The sequence below is a fragment of the Accipiter gentilis genome, chromosome 5 (genome assembly GCF_929443795.1).
Source record: "Accipiter gentilis chromosome 5, bAccGen1.1, whole genome shotgun sequence".
Classification (NCBI taxonomy): domain Eukaryota; kingdom Metazoa; phylum Chordata; class Aves; order Accipitriformes; family Accipitridae; genus Astur; species Astur gentilis.
In genome coordinates this window covers 2,988,538-3,006,734 of record NC_064884.1, presented here as the reverse complement: position 1 = coordinate 3,006,734, position 18,197 = coordinate 2,988,538, and positions in this window count along the sequence as shown.

Here is an 18,197-nt window from a genome sequence, read left to right as displayed (position 1 = left end):
TTGAAATTCACTGATGTTTCTTACTTTTGCAGCTGCTTGAAGGACTGAAGCTTTTAAAATCTTAGTTAGAGAAGGCACTAATAGCAGCTGATTCATCCAATAATGTTTCTTTAAACTTCATGTTTTCGTGTTTTCAACACACAATCTTGGGGGTCCTGTACAAAGTAAGGTCAGCATTCTTCCCTGTTTCAGAACTGAGGAAACCGAGATGAGTAGATGACTTATTCAAGATCACATAATGAGCACTGAGAGTGTCAAGAACTACAAGAAGCTATCCTATTTTGAGCTAACTGATGCAATCCTAAATTCACAGTATTTGCCATAACTGTGTGGGAAGTCCAGCCTGTATGCCTAGTAGGGTGTTTGATTTTTCCACTTTTCACTGGGAGGATGAATCCAGGAGATCCTGTGGACCTCTGGGGCTGCCAGAGAGCACTTTTGGTAAGAGTAAAGGCTTGTCTCACTGCTTCCCCTTTGTTTGACCATGACCTGTGAGGGACCCCGCTCTGGAGCACCAGAAGAAGAGAGGACGTTAGACTTTGACACGTGGCTTAGGGTGCTATAAAGCCTGGGCCTCTGAAAAAGTGCAGAGAGACTGTCAGAAATGGAGAGAGGGGTGATGTGCAAGTAAGAAAAGAGGGAACTGAAATGGTGGGAGAGAATGAGAAAGGAAGAGGGCAAGAAAAAAATGTGAGCACAAGAGGTTCAAAGACATTCTTTGGCTTCTTCTGCCTCCTGGCTCAGGCAGTGCTGGGGCCATGAAGACCTCTTAATCTACGTTTCCTTTTCCTCTTTCACTGGGAATGGAAGAGTCATGTGTAAGTGACCCTGCTCTCCCCCTCTTTCCCTCTCCATTTCCTTTCCCAGCAGCGTCTCTCTGGGATACACAGCCATCTGGCTGTTTATTGCAGCATGAGCTGAACTCTTAGATGTATCCTTTGGAATTTGGTCCTGGTTTAATGATTTCTCTATCATTCCTTTGCATTTTCTGTACATCTCATTTGCACCCCTGGAGCCACTGTTGCGTGAGTGCACTCTGTCCTTTTGTATCCCACGTACTTTCATGTTTGCTCTTTTCCCCAGCACTTCTCAACATTCTTGTTTGGTTTCTACTGTTTTCATTCCATTTTTTCTCACATTTCTCTGCTTCCTGTTAGCACAGGGAGCACCATCCCACTCTGAAACAGTTGACTGAGCATAGGCATCAGCCTCCCTCCTGCTCTAATCCCATCCATCCTGGGTCAAGACACTGACCTCAGAGGCATTGCTGGAGGCGGAAAGGGAAGATGCAAACGGAAAGGGAAGATGCAAACGATTCCAGAGGAAGCTGAACCGTGAAGTTCAGCACTGGGATAATGAGCAAGAATCCTTAGCTTCTCTCCCTTTGCGCTATGATTAAAATGCACAGTACAGTCTGCTTAACTCCTTCACTTCCAGGAGCAAGCAAAGATGCCAGTAAAGAGATAGGGAAACAAAAAGAAACTTCTTCCACAAGAAGTCCATCTATTCTATATTGGTAAGAGAGCACGAGGTGCTGAGAATACAATGGTAAAGTAGAAGTCTGTCCTGGGTACTTTCATACTCCTTTCCTCTTCCAGGATATCTCATAAGATACTGTTAACCATACAGCTGCTGCAAAGAGATTTTGTGATGGACTTTATGAAAGAACAGACTGATGCTGTGGAATGAAATCTTCATCTGTGTCTGGTGGCGAGATAAGCTATGAATATTATAGGGCTATTGTTCTAGGTTGTTTGAGTATTTAAGACTTTTTCCTTTTTATTTCATTCCTCTTGCTGTAACAGTGAACTTCCCATAGTTGTTTCCTTGTGCTGGATGCCATCAGGGCAGGGCTGAAGATAAAGTTGATGCTTCCTTCATACCATCACAAGTGTTATATGTGATGAATAGCATGCAGGGATGGTGTGCTGGGATCCGTGCCGAGGAGGTTGAATGGCCACTGACAGCTTCACAGTGGCAAAGGATATGGACCCAGAATAATTAAACAACTGTGTCTCATTGCAGTTCATGACAGCTTCCAGATGCTGCTATAAGTGATTCCAGATGTGTTTTTCAGAACCTCTGGTTGCTGAGAGCATCCATGCATTGGGAGGGTGAGAGCTACATCCTCTTCCAGGGATGCATGTGGCATCCCTGTCTTTCTCCTTTAGACTTGAATGGTGGGGATGAGATCAGCAGCATTCCAAAGTACACCCAAAGGGCAAAGACTTCTACATGTCCCTCCAGTAACTCTCTCCTTTCAAGATCTCACAGATGTGCACAGCTGTGCAGTTGACAAGGGCACAAAGGATTGTCTCTGTATATTGTTTGTAAAACCATTTCTTTCCTAATGCACAATTATTTTCAGGGCCCGCTGTCTCCCACGGTGGAAGATGGGAGTGGGAGACCCATAGACCCACAGGGACCTTAATGATTATCTTGTCTAACAGCACAGGGCAGGGCATTTCTCTTGGTTATTCTCATGTCTGGCCTGATGCCTCCCCCTGCTGTTCCTTGTCTGTTTGACACAGCATCCAGCTCCATCTCCGCTCTCCTTCTCTTCTGCTGAATATTTTATAACTCCAAAGCTAAGGTCAGACCCTTGCATGATGCAGGTGGCGAGAGAGCAGAGGCGAGACAGTGCATTTACAGCAGTAAGACTCCACAGAGCAGGAAGATGACTTTAAATGGAGACTGTGGGCTTGGCATCCTGAATGAGCTCTCTGTGTGGGGAAGGACTCAGAAGGCAGAGGGGTTCAAGCTCTGGGAACCCTGAACTCAGGAGCCCAGAGGCCCTTCTGGTACTGACTGCAGGCACTTTTCTCAGTTTCCCCATCTTCAGGGTAACACCACCTCTCCATCTGGGTTTTAAGAGATTGATTTGCTAAGCTTTGCATCATTGATTTTTTTTTTTTTTAAAATGATAGTTTATGCACTCAGTCCCAGTGTCATTAAAGGCCTACTTTTGTCCTTCTGTCATGGTTTAGCCCCAGCCAGCAACGAGCACCACGCAGCCGCTCACTCACTCCTGCCCCCCGCCCCTGGTGGGATGGGGAAGAGAATCAAAAATAAGTAAAACTCATGGGTTGAGGTAAGAACAGTTTAATAATTGAAATAAAAATTAAAATATAATAATAATAATGTTGTTGATGAAAAGGAAGATAAAAAGAGAGTGAAATACAACCCAAAAAGGACAAGTGATGAACAATGCAATTGCTCACCACCCGCTGACTGATGCCCAGCCAGTCCCCGAGCAGTGATCCGCCCCTTCTGGCCAACTCCCCCCAGTTTATATACTGACCATAATGTTCTATGATACAGAATATCCCTTTGGCTAGTTTGGGTCAGCTGTCCTGGCCACGCTCCTTCCCAGCTTCTTGTACACCTGCTCCCTGGCAGACCATGGGAAACTGAAAAATCCTTAACTTGGGATACTTCGCAACAACTGAAACATCAGTGTGTTACCAACATTGTTCTCATACTAAATCCAAAACACAACACTATACCAGCTACTAGGAAGAAAATTGACTCTGTCCCAGCTGAAACCAGGACACCTTCCCAGCATGAACACTCCTAGGCTGAGATTGGTTTACATTGTAGTGTTTTTAAAGTAACAAATGTAATGATGCAATTATGGGAGAATACAGGAAGGAAGAAGCGTAGCAGGGAAAGTGTTATTCATGCTCCTTCAAGCCCCTTCCCTGTACTATGCAAACCATCTGGTATGAAACAGGTAGGCAGTATTACTTCTGACTTCCGCACAGGAGCCGCTACTTTGTCTGTGGGGGTGCCCCCAGGGAAACGGAGTAACATTAGATTATAAAATCGTGGTGAAAGGGACAGTTTTTATTGAATGGTGATTCAGCATCCAGCACAAGGGGTGCTCATCCCAGCTGGGTGCCATCCTATTAAAAGTAACTATTGCTTTCCAAAATAAAAATAGCTATAATAGTAGTAACAGTAGAGTGGGGAAGACAGACAAATGAGAGGTAGAAGAGGGCACGTGGTGATGATTTTGCCCATTATGGTACAGAAGTTCAGCCAGAATTCATCACCAAAGGTCAGACACATTTTGGTCTTTTATTTTCTCAGCTTTCCTTGGGTTGAGAGTGCTCTTGACTCATGTTGCAGCAGCAAGAGTTTATGCTCGTATGCTGGCTCTGAGGCTCTGCTCTGGAGGATTGCCATCTGGTGGTCTTCTGTTGGAAAGGCATGGCTGACCTGTGCAGCTTGGCTCATCCGTGTTCCCTCTGGTAGACTGGCAGGGTAGAAGCACCTTTCCTAACTCCAGGCCACCAAGACTAGGGAGCAAAGCTGGACGTTTTAAAAAGGCTTTCCGGTGACAAGTGTACTTTCTTGCAGATGATTAATCCTGCTCTGTGTAAGAGTTTGCAAAATTATAATTTATTTTTTTTAAAACCACTTTTATAAATGCACTGAAAAGCAAAATAATTAGTAGAAGTTGTAACATTAGAAATCAAATTCCAAATAGTCTTATTAAATCAGCACTTAGATGCTAAAGCTGAATGCATTCAAATTAGATGTAAAACTTTTATTTTGTAGCGGCACATCTCAGCAGATGGGTAAATTCTCTCTTTCAGGATGCCATCAAATGAAGGCTGTGTGGATGCCTTTCTGAAGATGCTGTTTCTCCTCCACCTTACTAACCAGAGCAGTTCAAGGACATCTGCACTGAGCTGACTGGATAACATTATGGTATGTGCTTTAACTCTATAAATGTGTTGCTATTGCTTGGTAGGGAGTGTGACTTGAATAATGGGAAGAGAAGGCTGGGCTGGTGTTCGGATTATGCGGGTTATACTTCTGTCCATGGGAGAAAGTGGATGGCAGTTACTAAGATGAGACTGGATAGCCCTATCTATATACATTTGTTTAGAAACATAGCTATACCGGTGTGATGTGAGAGTGGAATTTCAGTTACAGTCAAGTTGGCAATAATGGTTTAGTTTTTAGCTGCAAACGCACTGCTACAGACTGACCCAGTCCACACAAACTGTAAAACAGACTGTGCCTACCCACAGGTTTACAGTGGTTTTAGGAAGATCATGCTTTGACTGACGGAAATCAAACGGAGCTGAGGAACTCTGTGTGGACTGAGTTGGAGTGAAGACTGCTAGGTTCTCTTTCTGGGACACATGGATGTGATTCATGAGGCTATTCCTGTCTGTGATGAAGAACTGTCCAGGAATATGGATACGCAGGATATTCCTGATAGGCAGGAACCGAGTATAAGGCTGGCAGTGACACAGGAACAGAAGAAAGGAGAGACCTAGAATTAGGCAAGATGGTTTCTATAACAAGCATAAAAGACTCACCCCAGGCTCATTCCCTAGTCTTCTGTTCCTCCCTTTTATATCGCAAGCAACAAAGTCTGTATCTAACACAGTTAATGTGAGCCTATTGCACCTTTAGCGTTTTAATAACTTCTTTGAGCAGAAGGATACAGACGTTGGCTATGATTTTATTCGGTCCAGCTGGTGAACCTGTCCTTGGCTTGTCAGGAGACAAGGGAAAATGCTCTATTTAGATGAGTCAAGATCCTGCAGGGAAGGACTATGACACAAGACATCTGGTTGCATTTAGAGTGCTGCCCTGAAAAATCACTCTTATTTCCCTAGACAAATCTCATCCTTCATCTTTGCCTCCAATTCCCCACATGTAAAGAAAACGATAGCGTTGCATGATCTGTGGATGCTGTGAGAGCGAATCCACTAGTACTTGTAGGGCACTCAAATTCTGTGGTAACATGCTCAAAGAAAAGCCAACCAATAAAGAAAGTGATGAATAACACAGGCCAATATAAACCATTTCTTGGACATGGTACAACACAGTTTTAATGACTCACGGTCTCGTGCAGTGTAAAATAACACCATCGTTTCTGATAGAACAATAGTTTTATATTGCGTCATGCATCGAGTGCTCACAGACTTATGCACAAGAAAGACAGTTTTATGTTTTATACACGTATGCTTTGCAGCCTTCTGCCCCTCTGCTTCATAAAGATTTAAGTGGGGTTTATTCCAACTTTGCAGCAAAGCCAGTGTTTCTTCCTGAAGATTAGTAATTAGATCCTGTGGCAGCACTTAGATATTTTGATGATGGGTCCTTTAAAAGCATCTTAGATTAGATAGTCAGATAGGAATGCATGATAATAAACTGAGCAGACAGGGCCATGTGCTGAGTTACTCGTTATCACTTCGATCCACTTTGAATTGTGTGAACATGCCGACACTAAAAAGGGGGAAAAGTAAAGCGGGCTTCTTAAAAATAATCCTATTTTTTGCTCTCCATAATTGATTATATGCATATGTTACTGTAGAATGATTCAGAAGAAGGGACAACAAATACATCATTTTATACTTGCTGTCTTTTGCTGGCTTCCTTAAAAAAATGCAACTTTGAATATATACAACAATACCCTAAAAATCTAAATTACATTCTATTAAAAACTTTATTAATGGGCCCTCTCTGAAATAGCAGCTCTGAGACTAGTGAGGCAACGGACTTCAGTCGGAGCTCTGCTGCCTCCAAACACAGGATTGGGCATTTATAGAGAGGAACCTGATCCCAGAAAGGCACCGCAGGATGCCATTCACAGTTATGATTAGAAATGTCCCAGGAATGCGTGGGGAAGGATGAGTGTACAGTCTGCCTTCGATAGTGCCAGCATGGTCTCTAGCTCTCTCAGAAGGAGCCAGATGGTATTGTCTTTTTTTCCCAGTGATTTTGATTCGATAAGGTTGTCTTTTCCATGTGCTCAATGGTAACAGCTCATTCACTCAGCCTGGGTGCAGAGGACCTGGGAGAGGGGGAACATCTAACTCAAATCTTTTCTGCAGGATTCTTTCAGGATTTGCTGCTGACCCCGTTCCTCAGTGCTGGCTTGCAACAGCCTACTGCAGCACTCCAACAAGCAGGGAACAACACAGGGACACCACCCGGTAACTTTTCAGACAGATATCCAAATTTCCACTACCATCTATTTCCAGGCTCTGCAATTGGCCTCTGGCAACTAAAGAAGCTCTAGAAGCAGCTTCGCTTCCTCTTGCCAGTGCAGTAAATTTAAAGGTTCGAGATCATTGTACAAAGACATAACACCACTGCAGCACTAACAATATCATTACTAGGGTTAAGTTAGCCAACAAGTTACTGGCTGAGTTTAATTTCTTCAGCTATTTGTCAGTTATCTCCAGATAGGATTTGGTTATTTTTTTTCCCTGACAGGCAGACTTTGTGATTTGTCTGACATACTTAGCTTTGAACTTTATTCACAAGCAGCCCTAACCCAGCCTTAGATTAATTGAATATATTATTTTTTTTTAAATTTAAATCCCGTTTTTAAAAAGGACTTGCAACTGCAAGTTTTGCCAGAAGGGGGAACTGTAGCTCCATCTCCCAACAGCTGCTGTAGCACAACTGGCAGGCATGTACCTACTAAAAACTTTGGTTTCAGTTAGTCCCTTCCCTCTTTCTCTTGAGGCAGCTGCTGGAAAGAACTCTTGGTAACATTCAGAGTGGATTAATTATTCTATTAGATCGGTTTTACCAAAACCCAATGATCTAAAAATCACATCAAGTCTGATGGGATTTTAAGTACTCATTTAAAATCATGAAGTTTTTATTATTACAGTTGCTGCTTGAAAGAAGCTTCTTGTGCTTTTTTATTCAGTCTTTCAGTGAGTCAGAGTTTATCTGACAGAGATGTGATTATATCTCTAGTAACATAACTTAGGAAGCTGGTACTTTAAGAGTGTCAACACCACAAATCTTGCCATGAATTACCGAGTCAGAAACACGTCAGACCTCAACACTGTTGGGCACCTGAAGAGACTATTCAGTGAGGCTACATTTCAGAGACATTGATCAGGATGCAGGCCCCACACATAAGGCTGCTTCTTTTCAGTTGTACATGCAGTTCTCCAGAGAACTGTCTAAGCAGAGAACAGCAATAAAAAAAGGTAGGGGATCGCTACAACTTCTCTGGGGTCACAGGGCTGGCAAGTGGCAGAGCCCGGAATTGCATCCATCTCCTGAAACTCTCCTGAGTTGTTTGCAGATAGCACCGTGCCTTTCCAGGGCACAGCAAAGATCATTTATGAATTGTTCATTTTAGCAAGAGATCCATTATCTGTCTCCCCTCTTTTTTACTTCTCCATCCCCTCCCTTCACCCAGAATCTCAAACCACAACAAATTCTGTACCTCTTTTGGGGGAAAAGAAGTCTTCAGAGAGACTCACAGCCTTAAATGTAATGGAAACATTTGCTAATGAATGAGCCCTCGTTATACACGTTACAAGGAAACACTTAATTGACAGTGGCCACCGGATAACAGGGTTTAATTAATAAATCTAGGTGGCGTCATATACACCACAGGAAGGGATTACAGGGGTTAATGTGTCTGTCTGTTGGACTTTTATGGAAGAGTTGTGTTGCCTGCCTTTTAACATGAATAACCCACATGTCTGTGACCCAACACTTGCAAAAGGGAGAGTCAATTGGTTATAAGAACACAGCAGCCCTGTCTGGATGTTTGAACATGGGTTGGATGGCATCTGAGGCTGAAGCAGACCAAAGGGACATTTGTTTTCTCGACTCTTTAGCCAGCATCTGGGTTTCTATGGTGCTATCTATTCTAACCACACACACTACCCTGTGTTTGACAAACGGTCTTCTCAAACTCAGCGTTTTAATGACTGCTTCATTAGTGCCTCAGACAGACCGTCAGCACCCACCACAACAATACTAGCAAGATTGAGCAGCAGGATATGCAAAATGGGGATTCTCAGCTGATGGATATTGATAACTTTATTGAAAAATTAGTGAAGCTGTGCTGACCTTCCTCTACCTACCAGCAATACAGTGACTCCATATTCAATGGAAGCAAGGCTCTGGAGAGCCCACTGAAGTCTGTCACGGAAGACAGATTGTTACTCTGACCTGCAAGCTGCTCTTCAAGTTTGCAGTGGAGTGTGAAAAGGTCAGAAAAAGTGCAGGACTTCCAGTCAGTCTGTCTTTGGATAACATTGTCATCCTCTTCTATTTGCACGTATTTACAACAGTTGTAAGTGCTCATTTTAGAGCTGAGAGCATTTATTTGTTTGTAAAGTGCAATGGGGTAACATTCACAAATACCACCAGCCCAGGAACACTCCACCTTTACCCACTTTGCAGATTGCTTGGGTGCTAGTCACCAAGACCTCAAAAATCCCCTGCAGAGGAGACAGAAAGCAGCAGCTGACAACACGTACCTTTGCCCAAGAGACCTGTATCTCCTAATATAAGTTGGCTAAGCCCTGCGGAAGCAAACAGAACCAGCCTAATTTATCCCAGCCCACGATCCGGGCTGCATATCTACACTTACTTATATGTACAGTGTACAAAGTGACAACTGGGCACTAGATGAACAGAACTGCTCTCTGCTTGAAGTAGTGCCTCATATCAGGAGAGCCCTTTGCAACATGGCAGAGTTGTTTGTACGCCTGTACAGGAGCATCTTGTAGCAATGTGGCCATACCAGTTCTGCTTAAAACAATTAGGAACAGAAAACCCTTTACCTGCCCTTTGCCTTTCCCAACAATAATTTGTGGCTTACTGGTACACCGTAAGTCACCATCCTTTGCCTGATTGAGATTGTCATTGTTGAGCCTTTACTATATATAGGGGGAAAAAAAAATCACATTGGAAGCTTAAAGGAGCAACTTTTCTCAAGGATGCTGCTCTAAGCTCAGAGCAGGTCTTTCTTGTTAACCACTTATCCTGATTCAACCAAGAGAACAGTTGGACCATGGAGACCTAATTAGCTGGTAATTATTCTCAAGCTTTGCCTCATCTGGATCACAAGACAGATCTTTATCCAGTATCAGTATAGTCCTATTGCAAGCAATGGAACAGGATTAATCTGTGAAACTGGATCCTGTTCACAATCCTAATAGTCTGGAAGACCCTGGGAGTTTTCCCACTCATGTTGGTGGAAACATAGCAGCTAACGGCAAGCGTTAAGTGGAAGACTGAAGTGAAGGTAGTGCGCCATAGATTACTTTCGCCAATGCAGGTCAAAGAAGCAGCACAAAAAAAGAGGGATGCAGACCAGCTACTGGAGTTAGCCATCTGCCTCCTGCCCCATTTTCCCTAGCCAGGCCCATCCATGCAGTGTCATTCAAACCTGCTCTCCTTCCTTCTAAGAGCTCTATTTGCTTCTCAGCTCTCACACCTCCCTTCATGCTTCCAATGCCCCAGCGCCCACAGCTCTCCCATCTTGCTTTCTGTTACAGCATCCACGAGCTGCTTTGATTATAGGCAAAGCTAAGACAGGAGACTGTCATGCTGGAACAGACCAAGAGCTCCTGTAAGCTGGCTGATGTACATGAAGTTGATAACTTGCTCTCCTCTACCCAGATCAGCAAGGCTAGCTCTGCTTATTGGTGTCTAAAGCATGCCCTTGAGTTTGGAATTAGTAGCACATCAAATGTCCATGTTCAGGCATTACACCGAGACAGAAGCACCTGCTAGCTTACTGTCGAGCTTTCCAGCTAGTGATGCTATTACCATTTAGTCAGCCCCATCCTTCTCACCCCAGCTGCCCATACATGCCTGCCCAGAATTTTTTTCTGAAAGAGTAGCAGAGATGCTGTATGTTTCCTTTATATGTTATTTGTTATTCTACTCTATTATATAAGGGAAAAAAGCCTATTTCTGTCATTCTAGGAGCAGACATCTCACTGTGAAAGAACAGGCTGAAGTAAGCTGTTTCATTACTAATAATCACTAACAGGCTATGAAGTAGTAGTAGTAACTTGAAAAGAAGCTTGTTTTACTATGAGAATTTTTGTATCTTGGTTTATTCTCTAGCTGCAGCTGAATTGTCTCTTTCTGCTCACTTAATAGAAGACTTGCTATAAGCCTTGACTATTCTTCCATATGCCAATCTACATACCTACTTTAATGCTTCTATTTTCCTAAGCATTTAGTATTCTTCTAGACTTCAGAGCTACAACTGTGGTAAATAATTTTCTTTAATATGAAAAGCACAGAATAGGACGCAGAGAAGAATCAAGACAAAGGAGTCTCAGAGTGCTCCCTGACCCCTTGTAGCTCATAAGGAGCCTTCTTACCTACAACAGGGATCCACAGCTGATGAAAGGAAGATTTCATGTGAGTTGTAAGCCTTCAGAAACTAAGTCTTAGAACAGTCTTCTTTCAGTGCTACATTTGCTTGAAATTTGGAATTGAGAAGAAAAGGAAGAGCTCTATATAATAAAGCATGGCCTATAATAAAATGTTCTTACCGCAAGATCTGAGACTTTTTGTCTTCATGGTATCCTTTAGACCAATGTTGTACAATCATAGCCTATATAGACTCATTTTATATTGACCTTACTTATTTTAATAGCTAGAACACTTTGGTTTGAGTTTCAGAGATTGAGTTATTACCACAGTAAAACCAGCAACTATAACTATTACAGATCTCTCTAAAATTGCCCTGTCCCCTTTTTATAGTGCAGAAGGCACTTAGCACAGTGACCCCTACTCAGTGCTTGCAGGTGGAAATGCAGGGGTGGGGGGCACCCTTCCTTTCTTATAAATGGGGAAAGGGGAAGATGAGCTTCCTTTCTGTGTTGTTGGTGGTTGGTTTTTTTGGGGTGGGGTGTGGAATTTTGAATATAAAATATTAGTGTAGTAAGCAGACATGCCTCTGGAGTAGGAAGAAATGGCAGATTGGTAGCAAAGTGGTAGATGGATAGCAGGAACAAGCTTTCAGGTCAAGACCAGAGAGCAATCTTCTCTGTGCTAAAGATGCTCTTCAATTGCTGCTGTCTACAGCAAGCTGGAGAGGGGAACTTTACCTGCCCTAGGAAATCTTTGACATAGGTGGAAGGCAAATGAGAACATTTCTTGCTTGCAAACAGACGTGATCAAGATTTGTTCAGTCTGAGTTAAGCCCTGAATAAAAGACACTATACCTATGATCAGTTCACAGCTAATACCAGGTTTGAGGCTCTCAGAAGTGGTAAGGACAGTGGTAGCAGGGATTAAGGCCTTTCAGAAAACCATTGGAAAAGGACTGTTGAGAACATTTTTGAGAGAAGACAAACAGCACGGTGTCAAGCATAAAGCTGAGATTATGGGCAGAAAAGTGGGACATCTGCGTCAAGGACCTTGGAGGTGCTCCTTAAATGCAAGGGGATTGGACACGTGTACCAGTTGTTTGATGTCCTACTCCCCCACTTATATTGATAACACAGTAAAAGCTCTCTGGCTTAACCATTGGCACCATGGTCTTAACAGCTATGTGTATTTTAATGTCCTAATTATACTGAATGGCAATTGAATTACAGTTGATTTCTCCCTGCTCCTCATGGGTACTAGCTGTTTTGTTTGAACCCTAGGCTGGGGGCAGGGCTTGTCCCCACAGGGAGCTGGGATCATCCAAAAAGTTCTATCTGAAAACATGTTGCAGCAAACAGAAGGGAAGCAACGCAGAGCCTGTTATTGTGGAGGTGAGCAGTGGCACAACCTGATTGATTGCGGATTCCTGTGGGTGCCTTGGCTGTTGTTAAACAATCCAGAGTGTGACAGATTGGCTTCCAGAACAGCACTGGTGCAGACAGGTCATTCTTCAGGGCCCAATCTTTTAGTCCAAGGCTACTCTGAGGGATTCAGTGTTACAAGTCATTTTGAGTGAGCTGGGGCTGATGAATCTGAGCCTACGGCAAGCAGCCCAGCCGTCTGTGCAGAGTGCCCCAGATACAGCGCTCCTGAACCCTTGGAGCTGTGTGCTGGTTCCTAGCTGATGTTGAAATACCCAACTGCTCCAACCCAGGCAACAAATCCTTCTGGGAATGGCATTGTTCTTCAACGCTGGCCACAAAATTGATTCCTGAGCTGTTCCACAGGTAGGAACTTCATGCAGACTTTGTGGCAGGTCGAGGAAGGACACTGAGCATCACAGGTAGTCAAATCAGGCGCTTTAAATAGGAGAGAGACTCTCCTCTGTGTTTCAAGCACCAAACCCTGCCTTGGCTGGCTTCCATGCATACAGCAAGCCCTTTTTGCTGTGAGCAGGCTACCTCAGAAGAGTAAATTTGGCCAGGACTTCTGAAAGGGGTTTTTCACTGTAGCTGAGGTTTTGCTCTTTCCTTGTTTAGAAGGAATGAATCTATTTATAGGTATGATCATGCTCTGCTTCTTGGAAATCTCTCTGGCCTCCTCTTAGTGTTAGGCAATGAAAGTCCTAGCCTTACCTGTGAACCCTAGGGACCCAGCAGTGCTACAGTAAATTCTAGTACGCTCTGTTATTTATTGACTCCCAGAGTCCCTGTCTCTCCTTGTTTGTCCTTGTATTAATTAAGTACAAGTCTATCTACACCAGTGAATTGCAGCAGCACGGTGCCTGGGTAGGTGAAGGGGGAGACATGGGCTCTTCTAGCACGCTGTGATAGCTGGGCTTCTTGCACGCAATTCCTGACTCTCTGCAGCCTGCTTGGGAGGGGAAGCCTGAGCGGTTCGTACAGCACACACAGCATCTGGGCTTTCTCTGCGGATGGTGGTCTTGGTGTCTTCTGAACGGCTGTGCTAAGATCCATCTGCAGGTTTGGATTTGGGGTCCTGCAGAGCCCTGAATGATGAAGGCTGTCTAGAAACGATTTATAAAGATCAGTACTTGATGGCATCAATAACTCCCTCTGGGCTTCTTGCAGGCTGAGATAGTGGCAGATTGTCAAAATTACTTAACGTCCTGGAACACCACCCATTCCAGTATGAATAGGCTTCTTGTGTACAACTCACATGACCATGGTGTTTTTCTGGTGTCTCTATGGAGACTGGAGACATTCTTCTGGTCTATTGGTTTGGGATCTTTTTTCTTCTCTGCTTTCAGGTAAACTGCCTTGTAGGAAAAAAGAAAACAAACAGATATAATCCTTGTGAATAATGAATAAAGCATCAGTCACAGAATACCAAAACATCCTGGCCCCTTTTATAGGAGTTGGAAATATTTTGATTTTTCCTTTTTTAACATGCTACCATCCAGCTTGGCAGAGATTTAGCAAGCCTTGTGCAAAAAATAATTGGCCTTAGGCAAAGCTGGATGAAGCAGTGAGCATTCGCATGTGGATCCTCATCCAAATTAGGCTGGAGTATGGATTAAAGAGTAAAGCAGTGTTAGATTTGGGAAGCTTTCCATGCCAAAAATTGGGGGAGCTTTTATAAGATGTTCCAATCCCAAACACTCTCATTCTCATGAGACCAGATGCTTTCCCTTACCGTTGGCTCCAGTCCCTCTAGGAAAGTGGGTTAATTGAGACTTTGTTACCTTGGCCATATTAAAATAGGTGTCTTGGTTTTCACTGGCATCCTGGAGAGGACAGCAGGGCGGGTGGGATGATGAAGAAGAGATGGTTATGCAGCGTGGAGTACCCTGGAGAAATGGATGCTTGGCGAAAACACTATTTATTGTCCCATTAATATTTGGGATGAATAGTAGGGGACCAGGCACATCTGTTTAGCCCAAACTGGAGCCTCGGGTGTTGGGGTTAGGACAGCAGCGGGAACAGTTGCCACCTTTGATATTCTCCAGCAATTTTTTTTCTTCCTCAGCAGTGGGCCTGTCTATGACCAGTACTCTCTGCTACCTCTGCTCCACAGCAAGTCCCACTGTTGTGTTTTACTGCTCAGGATGACACAGAATGCTCCTTCACATTCCTGGCTGCCGCTCCCAAACTCCTTAGCCCTAGTTTACAAGTCCAGATTCTAGCCTCTTAGCTATAGCATGAAAAAACAAATCCCCACTTGGTGAAAGATGGCATATGTTTCTTGGCATAAACTCAGGTGTACGTGGTATCTATACAACACCCAGAAAATCAGAGCCACCCCATAAATATCTCTCTAAATGCTTTCAGTTCTGCCAGTGAGTCTGTCTCAGGATTCATAATGATTTATTCTATCCGGTTTGGTATGTTCTTTGGTGCCGTGCATAGCGGCAAGGCAATGCCCCCAGTGAGCTCATGGAAACCACTCCAACCACCAGCACTGCCAATGGCAGGATCTGGTTTGATTTTGGTAGCAACAGAGCCTAGGAAAGGAGAAGCTGCTCAGGTGTTGTGTGCCCCTGCAAAGAGGTAACTGGAAAAATATCAAGACACTGTCTCACAGGCCCCAGTGCTGTTGTGGGGAAAAAATGAGGTCACAGGAGGAAAATAATGGGATTTAGATTATGCTCTGCGCCTGGAGAGTGCATGATGTTGAGTAAGATCTGGCTTCTGCCCTGAGGGTCAACAGAAGGAGCCTCTGCCTCAGTTTCTTTGCATGCAGATCTGAAACCATATCTATATCTCCTTTCTAAGGGACTTCACAGTCTGTGTGATGAGCTTTCTGGCTTGTGTGTTCTGAGCCTGCTCTCAGCACTGATAAAAATTATTATTAGCTGTACTAGTACTTTAGAGCAGAGCATTTTAACTAATCTGGGGATTAGCCAATGGCTTCATTCACATGATAAATACCATTATACTCTATTTCTAGATGATTCAAAGATAGATCTAAGCAGGGGAGATGAGGTTTAAGGCTTGTAGCAGAGCAAGAAATGAAACAAAGATGTCCCAATTGATAGTTCAGCTTTCAGTATAATTCTACTGAAGAAAGTAACTCAAGCCTTGTTTTATTCTGACCACATCAAGGGCTATTTTGTAGTGTTGCTACCATAAGCCCAGGTCTGTCCGTTAAGGGACAAAACCCGCTAGCGAAGGAAGGGCTGGTTTGGACCGCACAAATGCCGCAGCATCACAGTGGGGTGGGGGGAATAGAAGCAGAATCAGTTGGGCTCAGAGTGAGGTCTGTTGGCACTCAAAGAGGCTGCAGACCAATTTAAAGGTGACAGGAGAAGTAATGTAATGGTGAGGACTTGAGACAGGCTCCGGAGCTTTGGGAGCTGGAAGAAAATTCCAATGAAACTGCTCAACTTGGAGCAGTCCTATTCTGCAGTCACTTGGGCCAGGAGTGAACTTTGCTCGTAAAGATAAGCTGGAAGCAACAGCCTCCCTGAAGCCAATGGAGCGTGTGAGCACGTGCAATTACCTCTCTGCGCTGCGATTTCTATTACATCGCACACTTTGGTGCCCAGTGCCATCTGCAAAGGGGCCAAGGTAAAGTTCAGAGTCAACAAACACTTCAGTTTCTCTTCCATCCTATGATGGGATCCTGCTTTAACAGAGGCCCTCCAGGAGATGGGGGAAAGACCCTGCTCAGAGGTGCCTGATTGTCTGTCTTTCTCTCAAAAAAGCATTTCCATCAGGGGAACTTAGAGGATTAAGGGGATCATGGGGTTTACCTTATGTGTGCATGTGTGGGGAGATTTTATACTCTTCCTGGTTTGAAAAAAAAAATTAAAATGTCCTGGGCAGTGCCATTTCCTCTGGCATCGGGCATATCCTAGAAACTTATGTGAGTTGGATGCTGAGATCGTTTACTCAGAGGGACTTCCATGCACTGAGAGTTTTCACGCTGACAGGACAAAGCCTCTGTATTCCCTTGAGCAAGACACTGGCTCAAACTGTGCCTCCCTGTTTGATTTTTCTATTCTGGATCAGATATCAAGCCCAATATAATGCTGAAAAAAGGCATATGCTTAAGATCAGAGTGTCGGTGTTTAATGGGATTGGTTAGGTCAGTATGTATCTATTTTCAAAGGTGGTTGGATTTCACTGGAAAAGGGACTTTTCTAGTGATTAAACATGGTAATGTTAGGGGCTTGCAAAGGTACCTTTGCTCTTTTGATAAGGAAAAAAGAATTCGGAAGAAGAACCGATGCACTTCAAGGCTTTGGCACTTTTTTTGACAGAACGGGCAGGAAAAAATAAGGGGGTTGCCTTTTAAATTCTTTTTGGAATGTGAAAACTAGTGAGCTTAAAACCCACCAGACAATTTCTCTCCTTAGGTAAACGATCCGAGCGTGCTAGGCAGTGTACAAATACAGAAGCAAGTAATCACAACCAGCTAACTCTTCCCTGAGCGGAGCCAAGTACTTGGGTACTACCTACATAACAAATTTAGTAATACAGCAGCAGCTTAATTCCTATGGCCTTAATCACCTTCTTATGATAATGTTTGTGCTGGGACTAAACAAGTCTACTGTAAGGTGCTTAATCATTTTCCCGAGGTGCACTGCACCAGTGGGGTTCCAGTACCGCACAAAAAGTGCCTGGTAGTGCAAATTGTCTTCAAATTAAAACAAGTTGTCTCCAGAAACCCTAGTTCAGAAAGTCTCCTGCCATTACCTTTCCTGATTGAACATGTTTGCCGTCCTGGAGGATCTACTTTCAGTTCCCTGGTGGAGGGCCGAACGCCCTGTTCTTCATCAGTAACAACCCGTTGCTGACTGACAAGCTCAGAGCAGTGCTATTTTCCTCCTCAATTCCGATACTGGTTTTACACGCACAAAAAATTGCTTCAGTCACTGAATTGCAGGATCGTGCCCCTTGGATTAACTCCCCTTTCCCTCTTGGAAAAGGCCATGTGTAGAAATCCTGGTAACTTGTTGTCACACTGCCATTTGTGGAGTGCAGGTGCTGGGCTCACGCACACAAACTGCGTCAAGTCTTTTGCCCTCCAAACCTTTCCTAACATGCCTTTTGCTTTCCACCCTCCCATACGGCCCCATTTCTCAACCGCTAGAGAAACCTTGGGGAGAAGTACTTATCAGCAAGGCTGTCCTACATGGGAAGAGTACTGGGGGCTCCAACAGCTGCTCGGGGTTTGAGTCCCCTTGGCAGATGTTTGCTATTCCAGCCACTTCATTAATTTCGGAAACAAAACCCCTGATTATTCCTCACCAAAGCACCCCCTTTTTGATTGACAGCCAGTGTGTGTTTCATACGACATAACCCACTGTATTGCTCTGGCCACCTTTTTTATTTTTTTTTTTTTTTTAAATTCATTAATAAAAGAAATATAGTTCCCAGAGACATGTCAGGGTGTGCTAATCCCACCTGCCAGTTCATCTCCCTGGGCTCCGGTGAGGGCATAGGTGTTTGTTTCTAGAGCACGGGCAGAGGTGCCAGCCCCACATCTCTGGATATCCAGCCCTTCCGATGTGAGAAAGAAACGTTTAAAGATGCGCGGAGACTCTCGTCTTGCGGTCAGTTGTGTGCGAGTTAGGCGAGCTGACGGTTTTCTTCCCTTCTTGA